The sequence below is a fragment of the Balaenoptera physalus genome, assembly GCF_965194825.1.
Source record: "Balaenoptera physalus genome assembly, chromosome: 2".
In the NCBI taxonomy this organism is placed as follows: Eukaryota; Metazoa; Chordata; class Mammalia; order Artiodactyla; family Balaenopteridae; genus Balaenoptera; species Balaenoptera physalus.
This window is the reverse complement of record NC_138883.1, coordinates 116,699,478-116,726,119: the sequence shown is the minus strand read 5'-3', so window position 1 is coordinate 116,726,119 and position 26,642 is coordinate 116,699,478. Positions and strand designations below refer to the sequence as shown.

General features: G+C 35.8%; 1 protein-coding gene and 1 pseudogene across 4 annotated transcripts in view; one reads left to right on the top strand and one right to left on the bottom strand.

Annotated features, from left to right (window-relative positions):
- ARIH1 (ariadne RBR E3 ubiquitin protein ligase 1) overlaps positions 1 to 26,642 on the bottom strand; it is a 117,060-nt gene that overhangs the window by 76,220 nt on the left and 14,198 nt on the right. The window lies entirely within an intron of this gene.
- LOC309651518 (large ribosomal subunit protein uL1 pseudogene) lies at positions 6,408 to 16,181 on the top strand (annotated as a pseudogene). Its single transcript has one exon. The product of its transcript is annotated as a large ribosomal subunit protein uL1 pseudogene (transcript).

The following is a 26,642-nucleotide window of genomic DNA, read 5'->3' as shown; positions in this document are numbered from 1 at the left end:
CTGTATTGGAGGTACATGTCCAAAAGTTTTTCCCAATTGGATATTACTGGAAAATCTGGCTAAACCACATGATGATGCCGGAATATCTACATTCTACCAGGGCTCTACACTATAGGGCAGAGGCTGTTTCACAATACTAAATAAATAAATATATTTGGGTCACTATCTTAATGCAGCTGGCTCAAGTCATTTACGTGCATTGCACATAAATGGAAAGGTGATGGGGGAATGACATTTATTGTGCATCTACTGTATTCCAGACCCTGTAACAAGGTATTTTATACATCTCGTTTAACTCTCAAAGCACTCTGTAAGGTAAAAATACTTACCTCCCATTTTAAATATGAGAAAACTATGACTAGGCTCCAAAAGGTTACAAAAACTACCCAATATCATGCAGCTAATTTAGTGGAATAGTTGTTGGGACTTCACTGGTGGTCCAGTGGGTAAGACCCCGCTCTCCCAATGCAGGGGGCCCGGGTTTGATTCCCTGGTCAGGGAACTAGATCCCACATGCATGCTGCAACTACGAGTTCACATGCCGCAACTAAATATCCCACGTGTGGCAACGAAGATCCCGCATGCCACAACTAAGACCCAGTGCAGCCAAAATAAATTAAATAAATAAATGGGGTTTTTTTAAGCTGATATTTAAGTGGAATAGTTGTGAATTCTCACGTAGGACAATCTGGATCTAATATTCCTTCATTTATTCTATATAGAATAATCCAAAGGAATATTAAAGAGCTCATTTAACTACTAGTCATATGTCTAAATATCCTTTATATCCTCCACCAAAGGGTAATTCAAAGCAGGATGAAGAGGGGATGGCAGAAAGCTAAGCTTTCTGAGGGACTGAAAAATGTTCTACTTCTTGAATGTGATGGTTGGTTATATGAGGGAAAACATTTATCAAAACTCAAACTATACACTTAAAAATGGGTACCTTCAGTCATATCAATAATGTTTATTTTTATTTAAAAACAGAACAATCTGTTTTCTGGTCCGGACCAAGACGGAGTAATAAACACAACTCTCTCCCACCAATTACAACTAAAAACTCTGGACAAAATACAAAATACAACTAACAGAGTACTCTGAAAATTAAATAACAGCAGGCAGATTGGGGAGAGCAGTGAAAAACAACAAATAAGATGATGGTGAGTATCGGTTTGTTTTTTCTCCTTTATTTCCTGGCTTTGACACAAGGGTAGGCCAAATAGGCATACTGTATAGTAGGCACAATCAGCAAAAGCTGAAACAACTGCATCTTCTTGGCCAGAGGACTAAGGCAAAAGACTCCTGGAGAAGGTGGGGAGAATACTTTTTTCCTTTTTCCCTTGTTTCTCCCAGCCCTGCCCTGAGGCCAGTCCCAGCCATGAAACTACACTACTGCAGACCAAAGAAAACCACAAGAGAAAACCAACTGCTCTGAACAGAGGAACCAGGAAGATGAACCCCGGTGTGAAAAAAAAAGAGTGTGGGAGAATCCCTATTATTTTCTTTTCTTTTTTTCTCTTGCCACTTCACCTCAAGGCATGACAGGCAGGAAACTAAAACTGAGAGAACTCCATGCATCTGGCCAGAGGAATGAAGGAAAGGGCCCCTGGGAGATAAGAGTGTAGAGGAAATCACTGAAAGGAGAGAGATGGAGAAGTAGATTCCTAATTCTGTGTATGAACCAAGTCCTGGGCTCACATGTAAGCTATACATGTGTGGAACACAGCCAAAGAATAGGAGAGGCTGCCAGAACCAGAACCAGAACTATGATATAAACCACTGCCCAAACCCTAGATCAACCTAAGTGGGAATGGGAGGGGCAAACTCAATATAGCAAAGACTTTGAAAACTTCTGAACAGATAATGGAACCAAATCTGTACATAAAGTGAGAAAGAACTTTCAGGTAGAACCTAACTGGGTTGACTTATTTACTAAAACAAAAGATCCTCACCAATCTCTAAAGGATTTTAAGAGAACGCAGAATCTCACACAACATTTCAAACATCCAGGACAGAATCCGAAATTACCAGACAAAGCAAGAACAACAAAAATCTGATCAGTTATCAACAGAGAAGACAATTATTTGATTCTGACCCCAAGATAACCCAGATATTAGAATTATCAAACAAAGACTTTTCAAGTAGCTGTTAAAAACATGATACATTAGGTAAGGGTGAACACCTTAAAATGAATGAAAGAAATTCTTAGGAAAAAAGCTCAAATTATAAAAAAGAACCAAATGGAAAATTTTAGAACTAAAAAACCCTAAGATCACTCGATGGGCTCAACAGCAGAAAGGAGATGACAGTAGTCAGTGAACTTAAAGATATGTCAATAACAATAAAAGTGTGTATGTGTGTATTTTTATATATATATATATATATATATATATATATATATATATATATATATATATATATATATATATAAAAATAAAAGAAGTCTCAGGGTCCTGTGGGATAAAAAGCTATCAGCCTAGAATTCTATACTCAGTGAAAGTACAGTTCAGGAATGAAGACAAGGATACTCTCAGGCAAAAGAAAACCAAGAGAACTCATTTCCAGCAGACCTGCTCTAAAGGAAATGCCAAAAGAAGTTCTTCAGACAGAAAGCAAATGGTACCAGAGGGCAACCTGGAACTTCAAGAAAGAAGGAAGAGCAACAGAAATGGTAAATGAGTAAATATTATAGACTATTTTTCTCTTATGTTTCTGAAAAACATACAAAACTGTTGAAACCAAAAATTATAACATGTCATGGTAAGGTGAAGGGTTAGATGTAACACATATGACAACTACAATATAAAGGGACTGATAGAAAGGTCGTCTATATAGCTATAAGGTTTCTATGTTACACCTGGAGTCGTAAAGTATCAACTCTAAGTAGAATGTGAAGAGTGAAATATTTATATTATAATCCTTAGAGCAACCACTGGGAAAAAAAAAAAAAAGAGAGAGAGAGATGGTTAAAAACACCAATAGAGATTGATTATTTTGTGTGATACTAGCTTTTGTTTTAAAGTATACATATGTATTAAAAGTTCAATGAAATATCCACCTATTTTCATTTAATTAAGACCTTAAAAATCAGAAACAGATGTTGACCTTTATCAAATGCTGTTACAATATCAAAGGAAATGATCACATTGTTGATCTTTTTTAAATCTATTAATGAGATAAATTATGTTAACATAATTTCTAATAATAAGCCATTCTTGCATTCTTGGGGGAAAAAAAAACACCAATAGATACATGAAGTGGAATATTTTCAAAATTCCAATCCAAAAGAAAGCAGAAAAGGAGGACCAAAGAGAAAAATAATTTAAAAGACCAAAATTCAACAACATCAATAATTACATTAAATGTAAAAAGTGAAGGAAAAAAAGCCACTTAAAAGACAGAGATAACTATACAAATACCAAATTATTACACTGTATACCTGAAACTGATGTCATATGTCAATTATACCTTAATTTTTTTAAAAAAATTCTTTATGCTGCTAAATAAGAGTCAGAGAGCTTAGTTTTTTTTTTTAAGGCAAAACTATATGTTGTTTATAACAACCTATTTTCCAAAATAATGACACATAGAGACTAAAAGTAAAAGGATGAAAGAAGACGTATCATGCAAAACACTAATCAGACAAAAGCTGCAGTGGCTATATTTCTCAAAGTAAACTTCAAAACAAGAAAATTTACCAGTGATACAGAAAAACCTCACAATGGAAAGGTCAAGTTACTAAGAAAACATGCACTTAACAACAAAGCCTCATAATAAATAAAGCAAAAACTGATAAAAATGAAAGAAAAACAGACAAATCCACAATTATACTTGGAGATTTCAATGCTCCTCTCTCAGTAATCCATTTAACAAGTAGAGAGACTATTCGGAAAATAAACCATCTATCAAATAACCCAAGGGTCAACAAGGAAGTCTTGAAGAAAATTAGAAAACATCCTGAACTGAAGAAAATGAAAATACAACACATGAAAATTTGTGAAACGTAGCTAACACTGTTTAGGAGGAAATTTATTGTATTAAATGCTTACAAAAGAAATGCAGCATTGTATTAAATGCTTACATAAGAAATTTTTTTTTCCAAAAAAAAGCAAACTATATCTAAAGCAAGCAGAAGAAATAATACAAAGAGAAGTCAATAAAACTGAAGACAGAAAAACATGAGAAAATAAATGAAACCAAAGCTAGTACTAAAGATCAACAGAACTCTAGCAAAGACTAACCAAGAGAAAAGAGACCCAAATGACCAGGAATTCACAACGTAGATAAAACAGACCAATTTTCTTAAAAGTCACTAACTACTAAAATTCACTGAAGAAGAAATGGATAATATGAACATCCCTATATCTATTAAACAAACTGAATGAGTAATTAAAATCTCTGCACAAAGAAAACTCAAGACCCAAATAGTTTCACTGGTAAATTCTACTAACCGTTTAATACAGCGGTCCCCAACCTTTTTGGCACTAGGGACCAGTTTCATGGAAGACAATTTATGGATGATTCAGGTGGTAATGCTTACCTGCCACTCACCTCCTGCTGTGAGACCTGGTTCCTAACAGGTCACGGACCCGTATCGGACCTGGGGGTTGGGGAACCTATTTTTCCTATTTTTGGTTTAAGGAACCCAAAAATATCAATTCTACACAATCTCTTACAGAAAACAGACGAGGAGGAAACACTTCCCAATTCCTATTATAAGACCAGCATCACCCTGATATCAAAATCAGACAAAAAACATTATAAGAAACTACTACATGAGCAAAGATGTAAAACTCCCCAACAAAATATTAGGAAATCAAATCTAGCAATATATTAAAAGAAAGATAATTACACCACAACAAAGTGGGGTTTATCCCAGTATTGCAAAGTTATTTAAACATTCAAAAACAAAAATCAGTAAACATAATCATATTAACAGCCTAAATAAAAACTACAAGATCATAACAGTAGGATGCAGAAAAAGCATCTGACAAAATTTGACATCCAGTACTCATAAAAACTCTCAGCAAATTAGGAACAGAAGGGAATTTCCTTAATTTGGTAATCTATTAGAAAAATTACAGCTAATAGAAAATCTATTAGAAAAATTACAGCTAAATTACAGAAAAACTACAGCTGTCGTGTTAAAAATGACACGATCTATGTAGAAAATTCCATGGACCTACAAAAAAGTTCCTAGAATAAATGAGTTCAGCAAGGTTTCAGAATATAAGACCAATATATTTTTTTAAATTTTTATTGGAATATAGTTGATTTACCATGTTGTGTTAGTTTCAAGTGTACAGCAAAGTGAATCAGTTATACATATATCCACTCTTTTTTAGATTCTTATCCCATATAGGTCATTACAGAGTACTGAGTAGAGTTCCCTGTGCTACACAGTAGGGTCCTTATCAGTTATCTACAGACCAATATTTTTTTTAAAAACAGCTGTATTTTTTTTACATACTAGCAACGAATAAATGGAAATCCAAAAAAATTTTAAGTTCCATTTACAACAGCACCAAAATATGAAATATTTAGGTATAAATTTAACAAACTATGTGAAAGTACACATATGCTGAAAACTGCAAAATACTAGTAAAGGAAATTTTAAAAGACCTAAATAACTGGAGATATGCCATCTTCATGGGTTGGGAGACTCAATGTAGTTAAAACATTAATTCTTACCAAACTGATCTATAAGATTCAACTCAATACCAATCAAAATCCCAGTGGGATTTTGGGGTAGATGTCAACAAGATATTTCTAAAACTTATGGATTAGCAAGAAAACTAGAATAGCCAAAATAATTTTGAAAGGAACACCACCTGACTTCAAAACATACTACAAAGGTATAGTACTGGCAAAAGAATAGATACACAGGTCAAAGGAATAGAAGAGAAGCCAGAAATAGATTCATACTAGTATGGCAAAATGATTTTTACAACAGTGCTAAAACAATTCAATGGGGGAAAAAATCTTTTCAGCAAACAGTACTAGAAGAATTAAGACATCTATCCATCTACATCCATACAGATATATTTTAAATCAACTCTGACCTATACCTCAGACTTCATACAAAATTCGTAATGGATCAGACGTAAATGTAAAACATATGAGTATAAAACTTCTGGGAGAAAAATCTTTGGGACCTTGAGTTAGGCAAATAGTTCTTAGGTATCAGAATTACAATCCATAAGAAAAACAGATAAACTGGAATTCATCAAAATAAAAAAGACACTTAAGAGAAGGGAAAGACATGCCACAGACTGAGAGAAAACATTTGCAAATCACACATCTGACAAAGAATTTGTACCTAGAATACATATTTCAAAAATCACTTGAAGCCTAACAAGAAAACAAAAATCCAATTCTAAAAATAGGCAAAGCTCTTTTCTAGTTATCGCGGTGCGAGACACCCTCTACGAGGTGGTGCGGGAAGTCCTGTACGGGAACCAGCGCAAGCGCCAGAAGTTTTCGGAGACGGTGGAGCTTCAGATCAGCCTGAAGAACTATGACTCTCAGAAGAACAAACGCTTCTCAGGCACCATCAGGCTTAAGTCCACTCCCTGCCCCAAGTTTTCTGTCTGTATGTGTTCTGCGGGACCAGCAGCATTGTGATGAAGCCAAGGCTGTGGATATCCCCCACATGGACATTGAGGCCCTGAAGAAACTCAACAAGAATAAGAAACTGGTCAAGAAGCTGGCCAAGAAGTATGATGCCTTTTTGGTTTCAGAGTCTCTGATCAAGCAAATCCCACAAATCCTGGGCCCAGGCTTGAATAAGGCTGGCAAGTTCCCTTCCTTGCTGACCCACAACGAGAACATGGTGGCCAAAGTTGATGAAGTGAAGTCCACGATCAAGTTCCAATGAAGAAGGTGCTGTGTCTGGCAGTGGCTGTTGGCCACGTGAAAATGACAGATGATGAGCTTGTGTACAACATCCACTTAGCTGTCAACTTCCTGGTGTTGTTGCTCAAGAAAAATTGGCAGAACGTCTGGGCTTTGTACATTAAGAGCACCATGGGCAAGCCCCAGCGCCTGTACTAAGGCACAGCTTAATAAACCATACTCCCACCATTAAAAAAGTAAATAAATAAAATAAAATAAAATAAAAACAGGCAAAAAATCTGAACAGACATTTCACCAAAGAAAATCCATACAGAGACATGAAGAAGCACATGAAAGGATGCTCAACATCATTAGCCATTTGGGACACACAAACAGAAGCCACAAAGTTATCACCACATGCCAATTAGAATGTTGGGGTGGGGGGAGAAATCTGACAATCCCAAGTGCTGCAGTGTGTGTGGTGCTACTGGAACTCTCATACACTGATGGTGGGAATGCAAAATAATACAGCCAACAAGAAAAAGTTTCAAAGTTTCTTACAAAGATAAACATATACTTAGCACAACCCCAAAATCTCACTATTAGGAATTTACCCAAGTGAAATGAAAACTTATGGTCACCCAAAAACCTGTATGAGGATATTTATAACGGCTTTATTTGTACCTGGCAAAAACTGGGAACAATCTAAATGTTCTGCAACTAGGGAATGGATAAACAAATCGTGGTACATCCACTGGATGGAATACTACTCAGTAATAAAGAACTACTGATATACACAACAACATGTATGAATCTCAAATGCAAATTCTAAGTGAAAGAAGCTAGACTCAAAAGGCTATATATTGCATGATTCCATTCATATGACAAGGTATGAAAGGCAAAACTATAAGGATGATGTACAAATCCCCTGGTTGCCAGGGATTAATGGGGGAGGGGTTGACCAAATGGGGTAGAAGACGGGAGTTTTTTTAGAGGGTGACGATGGAACTGTTCTGTAAGTTCACTGTGGTGGCCATTACATTCTCTAGGCATTTGTCGAAACTCATGGAATTGTACACCCAAAAGTATAAATTCAGTGTATGCAAATTGAAATATAAATTTAAAATATAAATTATAAAAGTAATCTAACCTGCACTGGATCCTCTATAATGGAATTCTGACTGTTAAAAGTACAATGATACCTTATAACCCATCAATTACTGGGTATTTATCTGGAAAAACAAACAAAAAAACAAAAAAAACCCCACAGAAACACTAATTCAAAAAGATACATGCACCTCAATTTTCACCGCAGCATGACTTGCAATTGCCAAGATATGGAAGCAACCTAAGTGTCCATCAACAGATGAATGGATAAAGAAGATGTGGTATATATATGCAATGGAAATTTTGCCATTAGCACAACATGGATGTACTTGGAGGGCATTATGCTAAGTGAAATAAGTCAAAGATAAATACCGTGTGATATCACTTATATGTGGAACCTAAAAAAATACAACAAACTAGTGAATATAACAAAATAGCAGCAGACTCACGGATACAGAGAACAAACTAGTGGTTACCAGTGGGGAGGGGGCAACATAGGGCCGGGAGGTATAAACTACTGGGACAGGCTAAAAGGATGTATTGTACAACATAGGGAATACAGCCAATCTTTTGTAATAACTGTAAATGGGGTGTAACCTTTAAAAATTGTATAAAAGGGCTTCCGTGGTAGCACAGTGGTTAAGAATCCACCTGCCAATGCAGGGGACACAGGTTTGAGCCCCGGTCCGGGAAGATCCCACATGCCGCGGAGCAACTAAGCCCATGCGCCACAACTACTGAAGCCTGCATGCCTAGAGCCCGTGCTCCACAACAAGAGAAGCCACTGCAATGAGAAGCCCGGGCACAACAACAAAGAGTAGCCCCCACTCGCTGCAACTAGAGAAACACCCGCGCGCAGCAACGAAGACCCAACGCAGCCAAAAATAAATAAATAAATAAAATAAATTTTAAAAATAAATAAATAATAAAAATTGTATTTTAAAAAAGTGTGGCGTCAAAAGGGCAATCCTAAACAGAAGAACACAGATGTGATATTATTTAGTGCCAGGCACTTTATATACATTATTATTTCATTTAATCCTCACATTAATACTTTATGTAAGGTAAGCATTATATACATTTTACAGATGAGGGTAGAGAGGTTAAGTGACCTGACCCAAGATAAAACAAGTTTTAACCGGATCTGAATATTAGATGACATTTATAAAAATTTATGCTTATGGCACCCTTAAAGATTCTTATTTAATTGCTTTAGGTTGGGGACTGGTCAAAGGAGAGAAATCCACCTATGTATGCTACCAAAATTCATAATTAAAATTCACTAATCCATTATTCTAGTGGAAAGTCAACTCAAGCTCTTGGATGAAATAAACAACTCTTCATCCTGTTCTTACTGGTGTTCCTCTTTTTTTTTTTTAAGGATATAAACAAACCAAACAAAATCAGTTAATGAGAGAAATCACTATAATTAGAAAACTAATACTACTGGCAGCGATACATTTAACTTTCAGGACAATAAGGCAATCTAAAATGTCACATCATCTCTAGTTATAAACTCTAAAACAATTGTTTCCCCATTCTGGCTACATATTAGAATCTCCTGTGGAACTTTAAAATACCAATACATGGACTTCACTTCCAGCAATTCTGATTCAATGGTCTGGAATGGGACATGGATACATGTATTTTTCACCCAAACTTTTAACCTCAAGTTCCCCAGATGATAGTAATATGCAGCCAAAATTAGGAACTATTGCTCTAAACAGTTTCCCACTATGGGGGCTCTGGAAAAGTAAAGTGTATATGTAGAACTCTCATATGAATATAGTAGTGTAATATTTTAGTAATTTGAAGAAAATTACATTTTAGGGTTATAGCAGGGGCGTTTGCTTTGAAAGTATCTCCAAAGTTCCATTTTTGCATTTTTAAAAAGTGGGTCTGAATATGCCAACTGTCCCAGCTGAGACTTTATGCACTGTCATCCTCCATCGTTTGATCAAATGATTCTCAACTTTGGTAGCACATTAGAATCACCTGAGCTTTTAAAAAACTGATGTGCAGGCCACATCCCAGGCCAAATACATCAGAAGTGAGGTGGCGGAGGAGAGGTGGAGGAGGGGACTGGGTAAGAAAGGGAAGAACCTGGGCATTACCATATGCATTCCAATATGCAGCCAAGGTGGAGAACCACAGTTCTAGATGTATGCATGTATGCAGACAGGCCCAAATTCAAAAGAATATGACAGACTCTCCTGGTAAATCAACCAAGCTGCTGAATGACATTGCCAGGATTAGTACTGTGGGGAGGCAACTATTTTTTGAAAAGTCTCAGCAGACAACCTTCTTATTTTAGGGGAAAGCTAAATATTAGATGAATGGGTTTTATAATATTAAGGAGTAGCCTAAAATGAACCAGCAAAAAAAAAACATTTTTAACCCAATTAACATACACAGAAAGACTTCCAAAGCCTAGATTTTATTTATCTCAGAATTTGCTCTGAAATAGAATTAAATAGATTCCATCTCAAAACTCAGTTTGACAATTTTCCTACACAAGAATGGGCTCATTCCAATGCAGGGGACGCAGGTTTGATCCCTGGTCGGGGAACTAAGATCCCACATACTGCGCAGCAACTAAGCCTGCATGCCACAACTACTGAGCCCATGCACCTCAACTAGAGAGCCTGCATGCCGCAACTAGAGAGAGAACCCTCACACCACAACTAAAGAGGAGCCCACGCGTCGCAACTAAGACCCGACGCGGCCAAAAAATAATAATAAATTTTTTAATAAATTTAAAAAATATAAAATAAAAATAAATAAATAAAAATTTAAAAAATTTTTTAAAAAGAATGGGCTCATGCTTCTACATTATGTTTCTATCTAGCTTAATCTGAGCTCCTTAAGAGAACTGCTGGTGATCCAAATTTTATAGACTATTAATGTGCCTTTTTAAAGCAATATTAGAAACCCAAAGCTGTAAAATACAAAAACTTCTGTACAGAAATGTTTGCAACACCTACAATAAAAGGTAAATAAGCAAACATACACGTCCACAAAAGACAAATAATCCAACAGAAATGGGCAGTTTATGAGTTCAGCCAAAGAATACAATTGGCTGAAAAACAAGAAAATATTCAACCTCCATAATACAACTATTTTTAATCTACCACAATGGCTAAGATCTTAAAAACTGGTAATATCCGGAAACAAAGGTGTGGGGAACTGGCCCACAACATGTTTGTGAGATGGCAATTCTCTTTTTTTTTTTTTTTTAAATGAGTTTTTAATTTTGGACATGTTGAGTTCTAAGTGCTTTGCAGACATTCAAGTCTTGATTTTTAATTTATTTATTTTTGGCTGTGTTGGGTCTTTGTTGTTGCGTGCAGGCTTCCTCTAGTTGTGGACAGCAGGTGCTACTCTTCATTGCGGTGTGCGGGCTTCTCATTGCCGTGGCTTCTCTTGTTGTGGAGCACGGGCTCTAGGCGCGCGGGCTTCAGTAGTTGTGGCATGGGGGCTCAGCAGTTGTGGCTCGCAGGTTCTAGAGCACAGGCTCCGTAGTTGTGGCACACGGGCTTAGTTGCTCCGCGGCATAAGGGATCTTCCTGGAAGGGCTTGAACCGGTGTTCCCTGCGTTGGCAGGCGGATTCTCAACCACTGCGCCACCAGGGAAGCCCCAAGATGGCAACTCTCTTAAAACCTTTGTGAGAATAGTTTAGCAGAACTGATCAAAACTTAAAATGTACTTGACCTAGGACCTAGAAATTCCACTTTTAGGAACCTAGCCAAGAGAAATCTACAAGTGTAAAAGGGTAAGAAAAAGAAATTTCACATGCACATTATTTAGAAAAGCAATAAAGCAAAGACAACCTACATTTTCCCAAGAGGAAAATGCCTATAAATTATGCTGTAACCATACTTAAAATACTATGCAGCAATTTAAAAAACAAAAAGAAAATAGATCTGTGTGCACTGGAATGGAAGGATACTACTGAGATACCACTGTACCACTGAGTGAAAAAAGCAAGTTACTGAGCAATGTACAATATTCCATTTTTGTGTTTAAAAAAAAGTAAATTTGTATGACATATTGAATGTGCACTTTAAAAAGTTTAGAAAGCTGTCCTTGAGAATTATATCTCCAGGGACTGGTTTGGGAATAGGGTAAAAGATTTTTTCTACTTTATAATCATATGAATAGAAATTTAAAATGTTACTTTTACAATAATTAACAGTAGTATAGGCCTTGCTACTTCAAAATGTGGTCCACAAAATCTCAATCACCCTAATCTCAAAGGGTTAGTTAGGAATGCAGAATCCTAGATCCCAATCCACATCTACTGAATGTTCATTTCAACCAGACCCTCAAAAGTTCCTGAGGTGACGTGTACGCACATTAAAGTTTGAGAAGCACTGGTACAGACTATAGGAACCAACATCTGAGCTGGTCACACTAACTGTAAAAAGTTTCATTTCCAAACTCTCAGATTTAATTAAATACTTGATTTCCTTCTAAGAAATGATCATGTATAATTCAGGTATAATTTGCCTTCCCTTTAAAGGTATATAAGAATGCTGAGAGCTTTATACTAAGAGTCACTAAAAGGCTGCAATATAATTAACAGTCAATGACACACAATAAATCCTTTAGGTATCCAAAGTTCATACAGTACTACATACAAAATGGAAGAGTAGTATCTTGTCACCAAAAGATGCTCTTGACTTTGATCAATCAGGATTAGGTGCCAGGAATAGAAACCACTAGATATTCTGAGCAAAGGGGGAGTTAATAAAAGAGAAATTGGGTGCTTAATGGTTTTAAGGACTGGAGGAATGGGGCTGTAAGGCTACGTCTGTCTATAAGAATGACACGAGAACACTACAAAACTGAATCACAAGGGACTCGCCCCACCTTAAGCCACCAATGGAACCACTAAATTCAAGAACAGCAGACAACTGTGATCCAAAGGAATCAGAAAGTCACCACTGCCACTGCCACAACTGCCACTATATAATCATGAAGAAAGGTGATGTACACAAGAGTCTAGCTGCTGCCTTTGCTACAAATGCCTCTTGATAACACAGAAAGTGAAGAATGAACAATGCAATGCTGCATTTCCGCTACTGCAGAAAAATCTCACATTTTCACAACCCAGAAAAAAAGGGGGGGGGGGATGGGGACAGAAAAGGGAAGAAAGACGAACCCCCTTCACACCTCACATACATATCTAATTGCCAGCAACTATTTCACATCTAAAACCCTAAACGCAAAATAGTCTGAGAAATAAAGTTTTTGGCTTTCTAGCCCAACAATACAGAGAGGTAATTAGGAGGGTTGAGGAAGACCATCTCACAGAATTCTCAGATGGCTTAAAAGCTATATTCACAAAAAGAATTTACAACTAAACAACACTAATCCTCAAAGTTTCCAGTTTTGAATATTTACTTCTAAGCTACCATCAGCAGAAGGAAGGTAAAAGAAAAAAAGGGGGAAATGTTGAATGTAATGAAGATGCTTCCTAGATATTATTTTAGCAAGAAGTTCACACTTTACTCACTACCCTTGGAGATTATTTAAAATAAAATTTAACACCAACAAGTTTTGACCAACTATTTGTAATTCTGTAGATCCATGATACTTAACTTGAAATTTTGCTGAGATATGCATTTGAACTATAAATTTAATCCTGATGTACCGAAAGTTGTTAATGAATGCACCTAGCCAACTACCCATCAATGACACTTCAAATTTGGCTTTGTTCTTCTTCACCTTGCCCTTCAAATGCCTTGTAGGCGTTATATGAAGGAAATTACTTCCTTCTATATCATCTTAAATTTGAAAGGTCAAAGATCTCACCTCTAGAGAATGTCAAGAGTTTAATCAGAATAAGAGAAATAAAATGCTTCTGTAAATGGAAGGAAGGTTACTAAACTGTGTATAATCATTTAATTTTCTGTAAAAATTCAACTGCAAACCAAAGGGGTTGGGTGATGGAAGGGATATATTTACATAAACAGTAGAAACAGTATGTAAAACTTCTATTTTACAACAGAAAAACAAACTCATGTAAATAGCAGTATACTTTAGCATTTAGTTGAACAAGAGCCAAGTCACCTCCAACAATCATAACTCTAGTTTTAAACCTTCACCGTTACATGAGGCCTCATTCAGGCAAAACCTGGGTGGAGTCTCAGTCTCCTAACTGGCTATTCCTTGAGTGGAGGGAAAAATTCCTATCGATAAAAAGGGTAAGAACTAAAAGGTAAGGCCAAGAATCAGGTAACTCCAATTCCAAACTATCTTGGCATAACGGAGCTAATCTAAACCACAAATGAAGATTCTATATAGACCACCTTATGTTATTTTACTATTTTTGTGGTAGTTCAGAATTGTGAGAAATAATTAAGGTTATTTAGCAACCTTGAGTTATCTACTCACATTCTCACCTCTGGATTCCAATGGTCAAGCCCAAAGTATTAGCAATCCACATGGCTATTGTGGCACATACTGCAAATGTTCCACCAAACACACAACCAAAACATCTGAGTGACTTCCATGTACTGTCACTTCACCTTAATACTACCACCAGCCATCTGCAAACTACCTAAAGATGGCATACAAAAATTAGTTCTGTAAAGTGAACTGAATATTGTTAAGAAGTCTTATATGTAGTTACTTCTTCTTCTGGAGGTACTTAGAAAAAGAGATACCTATACATTCCCAACTACTTTTTTTTTTTTTTTAAACAGTGTTTGACCTAGTATTTTTAACTGTATCTTTTAACTAATATCCTTCCTTTCCCAACATGGCAACTCGAAATACCTATCGATAACTGGTAGGATTCTGATTAGCAACTGACTGACTACTCTTTACTTATTCATACTCTATACATGTATATGTGGTACACAAAATTTTGTACAATATAAACATAAGTGAGATTATTTGAAAATCATAGTGCTTTAGAGAACAAACGTATGGACTCCAAGGGGGGAAGTGGGGGTGGGATGAATTGGGAGATTGGGATTGACATATATACACTATTGACACTATGTATAAAATAGATAACTAATGAGAACCTACTGTATAGCTCAGGGAACTCTACTTAGTGCTCTGTGGTGACCTAAATGGGAAGGAAATCCAAAAAAGAGGGGATATATGTAGCTGATTCACTCTGCTGCACAGTAGAAACTAGCACAACATTGTAAGGTAACTATACTCCAATAAAAATTATAAAAAAATAATAAAAATTAAAAAAAGAAAATCATAGTGTTTATATTTTAAAAGTGTGAAAGTTTTATTTAAGTAAATTTGTATCTTACAAATGCTTTTCTAAGAAAAACTACTTGAAAATAGAGTGATTATAAAAGTCTTTAAAGATCAAAAAGTAGTCATAAATCCAAATGATCTTGAAATAGACAAAAATATACCCCTGTATCATTTAAAGAAAGTTTTATAACCAAGCTGTAACAGGCCACATACATCCCCGGTACATACTCCTGCCAATTATTCTCAAAATTCACAGCTCAATGGTTAAGAATAATGAACAAGGAACATGTGGCACATACAACTGGAATCTTTCTTCATGAAGGCTTGGACTAAGAACACTTTTAACATATATTTGCAGAGGGAATTTTAAAGAATGAAGGTATCACTAAATGTGGACCTTTAAGGATGGGATTGCACTGAATCACTGTTAAATTGTTAAAAATTTAGTGGATGTACACAGTTTTAGAAGCTAATGGTAACCTCAAGGTTTAACAACCATCTTTGCCACATCCCAGTTGCTAATGATTTCTAATCCTTTGAGAAAACCATTTTAAATTTTTAGCTGTTTCTTCTGGTATTTATTTTCATCCTAAATAATATGCTTATGCTCCGACAGTTACTATCTTTCCATTTTAGATATTATCTATCACCTTCCCTGTGAAAGTTGAAGATTTAGCACTCCTACATGCACCCACTCCCAAATCATCCTTATATTATTCTATTTTTTTTTAATTTATTTATTTATTTATTTAGGCTGTGGTGGGTCTTCGTTTCTGTGCGAGGGCTTTCTCCAGTTGCGGAGAGCGGGGGCCACTCTTCATCGCGGTGCGCGGGCCTCTCACTGTCGCGGCCTCTCTTGTTGCGGAGCACAGGCTCCAGACGCGCAGGCTCAGTAGTTGTGGCACACGGGCCTAGCCGCTCCGCGGCATGTGGGATCTTCCCGGACCGGGGCACGAACCCGTGTCCCCTGCATTGGCAGGCGAACTCTTAACCACTGCGCCACCCGGGAAGCCCCCCTTATATTATTTTAGCATAGTTTTTATTCAAGCCACCATCCATTGTTTTTAACAATCAACTAATAGGAACTCCGAGAGGAGAGGGAAGGCAATTACCAAAGCAGTATTAAAAGTTTATTTCCCAAAGCTTTAAAAGGACACAAGTCTTCCAGTTGAAAGGGTCCAATACGATCAGAGGATTCACATTTATACATCTCTTCAGAACACAAAGGATAAAGAGAAAAGGCTGAAACTTTTTTAAAAAGTTATCAAGAAATGGGAAGCAGACTGGTATTAGATTTATTAGCAACAATGAATGCAGAAGGCAGTATCTTTCATATGCATTCCAGTCCAGAAGTTTCCTGGCTAGCCAATCTAGCAACCAAGATTAAAGGCAAACTGAAGACATTATCAGAGTCACAATGAGCAATATCCTAAACAAAGTTATGTGGGAGTTAAATTAAGAATGTAGTCCAGCATTCTGAGACTAAATGAGACTAAATCAAGAAAAAAGACATAGATCTAAGAAACAGGGGCAGAAGTGTAATGTAAAAGTTCGTGATTGATGCCTATACAAGAGGCCTAGTGGGAAGGGCATCCTGATTAGAAGAACAAAATGTAGGACTCCAGGAGAAGTGCAAATACAATCCAAGCGTAAACTGGACTACTTGGACTGTCACTAAATGATATAACCATAAAAACAAACATTACTCAATGGTGTCACTTTAAAAATCAAGCTATGAGCGAACTAAGACTTGGTTATGATCACAAGACAAAGGAACTTTGATAACATAAAAGTATAGGTAGCATAAACTGCGATCCTCAAAGGTGCGAAAAGGAAGAGGAAAGAGATAATGCCAAAGGGTGATGGAAAGAAAAAGGTGTATTAATTAAAAGTATAAATGTAATCATTTGAAGACATAATAGGTATTTACTTTTTTATTTGTTACCATATGTAAGTATTACTCTTTTTTTAAAATCACAAATTACATATTGGAGAAAAGAGCTACAATAACTATCATATATTAAGAACTAACTAAGTGGCTTCCCTGGTGGCACAGTGCATAAGAATCCGCCTGCCAACGCAGGGGACATGGGTTCGAGCCCTGGTCTGGGAAGATCCCACATGCCGCAGAGAGACTAAGCCCATGCGCCGCAACTACTGAGCCTGTGCTCTAGAGCCCGCGAGCCACAACTACTGAGCCCGTGCGCCTAGAGCCCATGGTCCGCAACAAGAGAAGCCACCGCAATGAGAAGCCCGTGCACCACAATGAAGAGTAGCCCCCGCTCGCTACAACTAGAGAAAGCCCATGTGCAGCAACGAAGATCCAATGCAACCAAAAATTAAAAATAAATAAATAAAATTTAAAAAAAAAAGTTTAAGAACTAAGAATAGGCACAAAGGATATGAAAAGGCAATTCAGAGAAATGTTCAATTAAAACAACCAAGTAATATTTTCTTTATCAGACTAATGAAAATTTTAGGATTCTTAATAGTGTCAGCAAGAGTACAGAGAAAATGATAGTTCACACACTGTTGGTATAAACTCCGTAACCATTTTTGAAAACATTCAGTCGTATTTATAAAAACCGTAAATGTCTATACCCAAAGGCCAGCAAGCTCACATCCAAGGTTAGGTTAGGTCAAGAAAGGAAAAGGAAGGAAAGGAAAGGAAGGAGGCACACAATAGAGAATGAACAAAATGCCCAACAATAAGGTCATATTAGAAAATACTGTACAATCGTTAATTCCATAGTATACCATTAAAGGAAAAAACAGCAACTTGCAGAATAAAGTGAGATTGGAAAAGGAAGTGGGAAAGAGTACAAATACAGCTATTTTTCTTCTAAAATAAAATATTTCAATTGTAGATTAAAGTTTATTGACATAAGCATAAGAAGGCACTACTTTAAAAAAAATCAAATCTTAGCATGATTTAGATACAGTTAAAGTTTCCATCTTTACCCACTTACTAAGAATTCCTTTTCATAAAGACATAGATTAACCAGATTTTTTAAAGATATCACCAACATGCATTTTAAGAAGGCGAAAACTAAAAAGCAGAAGTTACTTTTGAAATGTCAATAGTGGCAGTCAGAGGGAGATCAGCTCGGTGCTTTGTGACCACCTAGAGGGGTGGGATGGGGAGGGTGGGAGGGAGGGAGATGCAAGAGGGAAGAGATATGGGAACATATGTATATGTATAACTGATTCACTTTGTTATAAAGCAGAAACTAACAACACCATTGTAAAGCAATTATACTTCAATAAAGATGTTTAAAAAAAAAATAGTGGCAGTCAGGATTAGAACATACCTAGGTCTCTAAAATTCAGAACTATTTTGCTTTATACTGAGTTGGACTGCTAGATCTGACCATTTTGAAGAAACTACAGATTCATGACTAATATTCATTTTAATATGCCATGCGATAAGATAAAAAATAATTTGTGATTTATTTAGACCATGAAATACCTAAAATACTTTTGAAAGAAGGTGCTAAATACGAAATATGAAAGTTTAAAAAAGTTAACCAAAAAGGTTTCTAAGACCAAAAAAACATGGGGGGCGGGGAGGAGGGCATCTTAAAATACACCAAAACATCTTGTCTTAAACACTATTTGTTCAAAGTATCTGTACTATGGTTTACCATGGAACTTCACTTCAAAATACATTTCCACATTCAAGCGACAGTAGACTAGATCTCTTCAATATAGTATATAGTTTATTAAAGTAACTATTACCATCAGCTTTTTGGGGCCAGAATTTAGGCTATAAGTATCTAAGATTTTAGGTTTTACAGTCATTTTGAAAACCCAGCAATCTTCACTGAAAACCAAATACCAACTTTTATCTGCCTTTTCATTTGGGAAGCCTTGAGAAGCACTGTATTACCTATTAGAAAAACAAAACCTCTTTCTTTTAGAAGCACAACAGCAAAGAAAATGATGCAAATATCTGTATCGTTCAGCTACCCCTATAAAATCTCACTTTACAGCCAATACTAGAGTAATAAATAAGCAATCCAACATTTTACCATATTATATATAAAGCTTTCATTTCTTTTTCTTCATATGTTTGCATTGTACTGCCTAAGTTCTTAAAACTTGCCTGTGATTTAGGTCTTAGGATTCAGCTCTCTCATTCTAACCCAGTATTTAAAAAAAAAAAAAAAAAAAGAAAGAAAAATGCCAGGAATTGCTATTACAACTGCTATCATTTAGCAAGTAAATGGATCCAAATATCTAAGTAAATGCTACGAATATTTAAATAAAGATCCTTAAGATTCCTTATATAAGTTAAAGGACAACCTGGAAGATTTAGATTATTTCCATCAAAATAGAATCAGATATATAACATTAATACATAAATATACACACATGGCCAGATCAATCGATCTTTCCTGCTTCTTCTCCCAGTTTTATAAATGTGATCCTTATGCAGCCAAAAATAAATAAAACAAATAAATAATAAATCTTTTTTAAAAAAAATAATAAAATAAATGTGATCCTCTGTCATCATAGTTTCTGAAAATCAACCAGGTCCATGAATCAAGCAAATATCATAAATATCCTCCATTTAATCATTTCTTCTATTATTCAGCATTTTTTTAAAAGATAGTGGCAAATACCAATTTACTTTGTTGCCTGAGTGCCAAGTAAGCTTCTGGTTTAAACAATAAAACTGTGCCCGTTGTAAATAGATATGTCAAATTTGTCATGTCAGAACAGGCTTTCCATAAAGATTCACAGGATAAACAGTATGCCCTTAAATAATTAGGTATTTGCTGCCAATACGTGCTCACACATATGTGTTTAATGATCCTTTAATAACTTGTCTTTGGAATGATTCTGTCCTACCTTTGCTGCTGCAGCCCTCCTGTCCTTTGCATCACTGAATTCATACTTCTGGAAGTACCCAATATGCACTGTAACAGACAGATGGACAGATCAATGGGCCACAGCGACAAAGGCCAGAGAGACAGACTTGACAAAAATTAAAATCAAGGTATATAAAGGGGAGGGAGGAACCAGAAAACATATCTACCTATATTCTATAGTAAAATACCTGAACTTCAGATCTGCAACCCTCTCATCCACATACCAAATAAATTATTCTTGATTTCCATTTTATTCTCTTCTTTCAACTAGAAATAGTACCACTGCCACAGGCAAAATAATCAGTATTTTTAATACCATCAGCAGTTACAGATACAGCAGGCATTTCTGTAACCATGCCACACGATTTCTTCAAATAGAGGTTGCTCTTTAATACACAAGAAACTATCGCATCCAAAGAAGACTTTCAATGACAAAATTAAAATGGCAACACACAGAAAATTTCTACTGCAGTGCCAAGGCCTATGTGATTATAGTATACTACTGGGAATCACTGAATGAAAGTCACATTTCAGCATTTTATCATTCTGTATTTTCCTGTCTTTCTATGTAAAAATGTTTGCTCACACCACATCTAGATTAATTTGGGGGCTTAAAAGAATGTATTAGTGCCATTTAGGCCAATTTCCAAGACAGAGTAAAACATTTATACACAAAACTACCAACAGTATCTTTAAAAGCTATGTAGAGTCCTCCTGCTAGCTCAAATCCATTCAAATGAGTATTCACACTTCAAGAAGCTTCTAAAAGTTATTTTTTGAAAAGTACCTTTATATCTCAAAATGCTGGCTTGGCTTAAGCTTCATCAAAAACTTACATCTATGTATGTCATTTTAATTTAATCAAATATTTCATTTTGCATGCATCTAAAATAATACAGAGCCAAGCTACATGTTTAAGAAACACTGAGGGAAAATGTTTCCCCTTCTATTTCCAGGGAATCTAACCATTTACACATTTCTTATTGTAACCCCTCAAAAACATGAGCAGGTAATGAGTAATGATAATCAAATGTAATGCATAATCTCTGACTAAATTCTAGACTAGAAGAAGAAAAGCTATGAAAGACAACTGGGAAAATGTGAATGTGATATGTATACTAGATTCTTTTCTCTATGACAACTTTATTCAGATACAATTCATATACCATAAAACTCACTTTCAAAATGTGTGATTCAGTGGTTTTGATTATATTCAGAGTTGTGACACATAGTTGTGTAAACCATTAATTTTAGAACATTTCATCACCCCAGAAACCCCATACCCATTTGCAGTCCCTCCCCATTCTCCCCTTTCCCCACCCAGCCTCTATTTTTTTGTCTCTATGGATTTGCCTATTCTGGACATGTCCTATAAATAGCATCATACAGTATGAGGTCTACTGTGACTGGTTAATTCTGTCATTTAGTTTTACTTATCTAGGAAGGCCAACAAGCTGATAGCTTGCCATGGACATCAAATAGGTCTGTTTTACTGGGGGAATGGAGGAACTATTAATTCAGAAGGTTAGTTAAATGAAGGCTGCTTAAAGCTTCAGCTACATTTTAACAGATGAGGAAAGACAATTTATTAAAGTTAAATAACTGATACAAAGTCACAGAGCTGATAAAAGGCAAAGTTGGAACTAAACTTAGTTCTATATGATGCCAAAGACTTAAGCACTATTTTATCTCCTAATAAAATAATCCACCAATTCTCACTGATGCTACCCTCCTAATACCTTGAATACCTCTCCCACCTCTCCATTCCTGCCTTGCTAACCTCATCATATATTTCTTGCTCAGATTATTGTAATACCTTTCTCACTACTCTCCCTGCTTCCTAATATCATCCTGTTCTCATTTACTCCCTATACTGCCAACAAAGTGGTTCTTCTCAACACTAATCCTATATTAAAAGTTTATAGTTGTTTCAACTGGCCCCATCTCATTTAGCACTATGCTAAAGCCTTTCACAAACTGCCTACCTGTCTAGCCCCAGCTCCTACCACACTACTTTCCAATAATTTTAGCAATCTTTTCAATTCCTTATTGTTCATTCAACAACCTAGACCATTAATAGCTTCTGGCTTTTGTACATTCCATTAATCTTCCTCCTCTGTCTGGAATGCCATCTCCAATCCCATCTGCCTAGTGAGTTACTATTCATTTTTCAAAACCTAGCTTCAGACCCACTTCCACCAGGATCTGTCAGTCCTTCCCAGAAAACAACACTAAATTCCTTCTCTGACCTTGTAATTTTTACTGTTGTACATATCACTGTATTATAATTTATTTATACAAGCCTCCTTAAAGAGTTGTCCAGTATCTGTATTCCCCCAGCACGGTGTAGCCACTAAAAAAATACTAGGTAAAAAATCAAATACTCAACTTATATACTGTTCTCTAACTAAACTGAAGCATTATTTTTAGGATCCCATTAACCTCAGAAATTCATAAAATAATCATGATATTTAAGGTCTTAAATGGAGCATAAAAATCAGGGTAGGGGAACTGTGGAGGTTCTACTTTTAAGAGAAAAGTATTAAGAATAAAGATAGTAATACTAGTGATTACCTCTGAGGGAGGGAATCAGGTAGTTATTAAGGTGGGAGATTTTCTACTTTTTTTATCTTCTGTACTTTTTGAATTTTGAGCCAAGAAAATAGCTGTTTGTCAAACAAAAGATTTTTAATCCTAAAAAAAAAAAGTATCAAGTCTTAGAATACTAAGGCTGTTTCAATTTTTTCCTATAAAAAAAAAGTATCAAGTCTTAGAATACTAAGGCTGTTTCAATTTTTTTTTAATCAGAGCTTATGGAGGAGAGTTCAGTCATATTGGCCCCAGCATGCAACGTATTTCTGTATTTTGTTTTGGTTACACAGAATGAAAACCCTGACTCACAAAGATATGAAATTTGCATTGCCATTTCAGAATATTCTTCACTTAAACTGATCCAGAAGCTTAAAAAAAGGCAGTAGAAAACAGTTTATTCAGAGTTGACTTGTTAACACTGTCTAGCAACTGCCTTTATTTTTATAAATGCAGAGTCAGAGGAAATATGCAGAACTCAAAACCCCAAAACTATTAATAGTAGAGACACATCAAGATGAGTTATCTATCTACTTGTTACTGCAAAACCTGCCAATGTCTGCAATGAGGGTATGAACAAACATCTGCCTCTGCCTTGCCTGGCATTTATTTAACTGAACAGGGTGCGTATGTGCTGCTACAATGTTCTACCTTCTGTAACTCTGAGCAGCCATACACAGGTCTGAATCCAAAATACCAGTTCACAATAATCTTCAATAAACAATCCATAAGAAGTGAAGCAGAAGCTTTATTCTGGATTCTGCACACACAAAAAATGTTAGCCTGGATATAGTTTAACACATAGGTAATCTCCAATATGATAAATAGTTCTTTCAAAATTATAGAAAGGCTATCATGAGGAAGGGTTAGAACCAGGTAGGTTCAAGTAAAAAGCTACAGAGAGACATATATTAACACCTGGAAAAAGTCAAAATCAGAGCTGTTCAAACATGAAATGCACTCCCTTCTAGAGTGGCTGTGGGGGTTTAAGTCACTGGGGAGGTTCAAGAATAGGCTTAACCTACTCTTAACCCTAAAAGGGATCACTTAACAGGGAGGTGGTATACTTGGTAAGTTGTTGGCCAGCATAACCTTTAAAGATCCTTTTCATCCTTGTTAATCTTACTCTATGTGAATCAAAAATTGTGTTGACTTCGACATGAAACAAATATCAGGCAAGTTTACGGCCATCCTTCATTCTTTAGCTATTGTTTACGTATTATGCTTTCATTCCTAAGGGTGCCTAGAGGATTTTTGTGAATTTTAAAGTCCTATTTTCACCCTTTTGGCTTTACAGTTGCATGGAATGCAACATTATAAATCAAGCTTCAGGTACTCATATATTTCAAGGACCCAGTGTTAACTACATTAATGCAACGTGAGTTGAGATGATTATAGAAAACAGACAAAATGCTTAGGATTTTGAATGAATGAAACGGAATTATTATATTTAAAAAGTCAGACTGGTAAGTAATATTATATATATATACTCTCTTTTCAAAGGAATATTACTTCCATATTAAATAAGATGAGTTTAAATAGTGAGTTATCAGTTAATACACTCCTCTAAGAACATCACAAAAGAAATATTTTCTCATTATTGAACAAAGTAAGTCAAGTCAGCTAATCTCCCTTTAAATATATAAAGCATTTGTTATCCAGCGCATCCATAACAATTTCACAATGCTATTCTCCCAGAACCTCTTGGTGCTTCTGTCAGGAGAATGCTGACTTTGTGGACCACTGGTCTCAGTTTGTAATTTCATACATAAATCACAAATAAATTTTACATTACATATATACATTCTATAACATCCACCAAGTATGTAGAATTATTTAATGTCAAAACTTTGTTTTTAAATGCTTAATTTGGACTAGAAAATAGTAAATGTTATAAATAGCAATTTTGGCTTGAAATTTTCTTGAAGGTGGTATATAGGCAGGCTGGAAAGTTTAAATGCAGCTTGTAAATAGTAGACTTCTGCCTCTATATCACCCTGGTTTATTACTTATTTGGATTCATAAGCAACAGCACTGAAGTCACAAAACAGAGCCCATTGACTCATTCTGTACAAGTCAGTCTCCTGGTGCATACAAAGCTGGAGACAGAAAGGTAGAACAGGTCTGGAGAGACAAACAGGAAATACCCAGCACACAAGACAATAACATTCATATATGTTTTATTTATATTTAATGATATAAAATACTGAGTTCTGAACCTAGCCATGAAAGCCTGGGCAAGTTACTCAATTCCTCTAAATCTCAATTTCCTTAGCTATAAAATAGTAAAAATACCATCTACTTCAGAGAAGAGTTGTGATGACTAACATTCCCTTAAATAACTGGTTAAGAACAAAAAATGGAAAATGTATCAGAGAAAGACAGAAGAGTTAATTCAGTGAAGTCAACAGAAGAGGAATGTAAACAATTCACAAATGAAAAACATAGGGATAGTACCAAGACTTATTTTTATCAATAATAAAATCAATAAGAAAACTCATTCATATTCAATTTTGACTCTTCAAATCAATGTTTATCAGCTATGGTCCAGGAACTGTGCTGGTCAATGAGAATACCAAAATTAATACACTGATCCTACCTTCAAGGATTTTCAGAGTCTATTTAGCAAGACAATAATAGAGATTATTTTTTAAATAGAAGTCTATGCAAAATCCTGAGACCCACTCAAAGGGAAAGATTCAAAGAAGAAATGATGTTTAAGGTGAGTCATGAAGTATTAATGAGTTTATCAGGGGAAAAGCATTTGAAACAAAGGAAAAAGCCTTAAAAAGGCACAAAGAAAAATTTCACAGGGACTATCATTATTTTGCTATGTCAAGATGAGTGTGAAGAAATGACAGATAAGGTAGATAAAGGTCAAATTATGAAAAGCCTGATCTATCATGCTTAGAATCCTTTCTCCTAATCTGCATCCTCTGGTAACCTAGTTACTGGAACCCCCTAGGCTCAGAACCCCTAGGCTTAGTAGGTTCCTCATAAGCACCATTTCCTGTCCCATTCCTACTGCTTATCATGATTGGTAAAGATTTGGTGTTCTTTCGCAGGCCATAAACTTAGACCAAGTATGAACATTTTTGACACTGTCATAAACTGAACAGGATGACCACTCAGGAAAAAAAGGAGACATTCAGCATTTCCTGAAAAATCTGTGGCGACCACACTACACTCACAAGGCCCCATTTTCCATCAATATCACCCTTTTCACATTCTTTCAATTTTTCTGATTTTGCTAATGAGACCCTTCTAATAACTTCTAATAGCTTCTAACAAGACTCTACTTATCCACACAAAGGACTACTTTCCTTCTTTCCTTAACACCAACTAGTCTCTTCGGAAGGCAGGGCTTTCCTTAACCAAGCAGCAAACAGGGGTCAAAACACAACAAACGTGAAACACGTCAGGGTTGACCTGATGTAAAAATAACACCTCAAAAGACAAACTGGTAAGTGTGGGATTTCTGGGTAATGGCAGTACACTAAGATACTCAACTATGAAAACCAGGCCAGGGCAAGTCAAGAAACAGGATATAATTGAGATCAGGCTACATGTGGATAAAAGTGGGCATGATAGGTCCTGAGTTACTGACTTTATAATCAAGGATTTATTTACATGTCTGCCCTTCCTAGACTAGGAACCCTGGACAGGAAGGAATGTTCTCCACTCATCTTTATACATCTTGAAAGCAGTTCTTCAGCAGAGACCCTGACCCAGAATTACCCAGCTAAACCACTCAAAACTATAATACAGTAAATGTTTGCTGTTTTAAACCACTAAGTGTTAGGGTAATTTTTTATGTAGCAATAGATAACTAACACAAGAGACTCATCTAAAATCAGTCAATTAGCTAAAATGAAAGATTCTTTTAGGACTGTAAAGCTTTCAGTATACAAATACAAAGAAAACTTAAGTACAAGAATTTGGCTCAGTCAAAAGGTCTAACTAAAGTCTGAAAAAGTTTGGTACAGCAGAAAGAACTTCTATTTTAAAAG